The 713-nt window shown below is 65.7% G+C and overlaps 1 protein-coding gene across 1 annotated transcript in view; it reads left to right on the plus strand.

The window, feature by feature from the left end:
- The first annotated feature begins 485 nt into the window (after positions 1–485).
- The window catches only part of SPRY3 (sprouty RTK signaling antagonist 3), a 4,912-nt gene continuing 4,684 nt past the window's right edge, over positions 486–713 (plus strand). The window contains exon 1 of the mRNA XM_026039121.1: positions 486–537. The gene's annotated coding sequence lies outside the window, so the exon portion shown is untranslated. The remainder of the gene's footprint in view (positions 538–713) is intronic.

The raw sequence follows: 713 nt of genomic DNA on the forward strand, positions 1-713 counted from the left end.
AAAATGCAGATGACATCCAGGGTCTCACAGACCCTTCCTAAGATCCCCCACGAAGAGGTGAGCAGGACAGAGGTGTGAGATGGCAGGAGGTGCCTATGCCCACCAGGCAGCGGGGACGCGAAGCTATTTGCCCAAGGTGACAGAGCTGACAGTCAATACTAGACTTTGCAGCCAAACCCGCATGCCGCGACTTGCGCACGGTGACAGACCCACCTGAACCCACCCGCACGGACAGGACGGGATGACGGCCGTGGGGCCGGCGCYGCGGAAGGGCGGCCGGGGGCTGGCGGGTGGCAGCGCGGCCGGGCACGCTGGATGTCCCCGGGGGCGAGGGGCCGCGCGGCTGTCACGGCGGGCGCAGGGCGGGGGGAAGCGGAGCCCCGCGCAGACGGAAACGTTTAAATAGTGCCTGCTGCATCCCGCAGCCTCGGCGCGGCTCTCGGCTCCGTTGCAGTCATTATCTGGGGAGCGGATGCCCAGGGCTCTATGGGGACTGCTAATGGGCCGATTCAATTTCAGCTGGATGACGCCACTTAGGTAAGCATTAAGAGCTCCAGCTCCGGGAAGGCGAGCGGGCAGAGCGAGGGAGAGAGATGCTAACGGGCAGCGATAAATCCCTCCCTCCCTCCCATCCTCCACGCTGCCCCCATTCACAAGGAGCGCGGCGCACCGGGCTGCATTCACAAGCCGGAGCCGGGCAGCCCTGCGGGGCC

Source organism: Nothoprocta perdicaria, unplaced genomic scaffold (genome assembly GCF_003342845.1).
Source record: "Nothoprocta perdicaria isolate Ctin4 unplaced genomic scaffold, notPer1 scaffold_22, whole genome shotgun sequence".
Classification (NCBI taxonomy): Eukaryota; Metazoa; Chordata; class Aves; order Tinamiformes; family Tinamidae; genus Nothoprocta; species Nothoprocta perdicaria.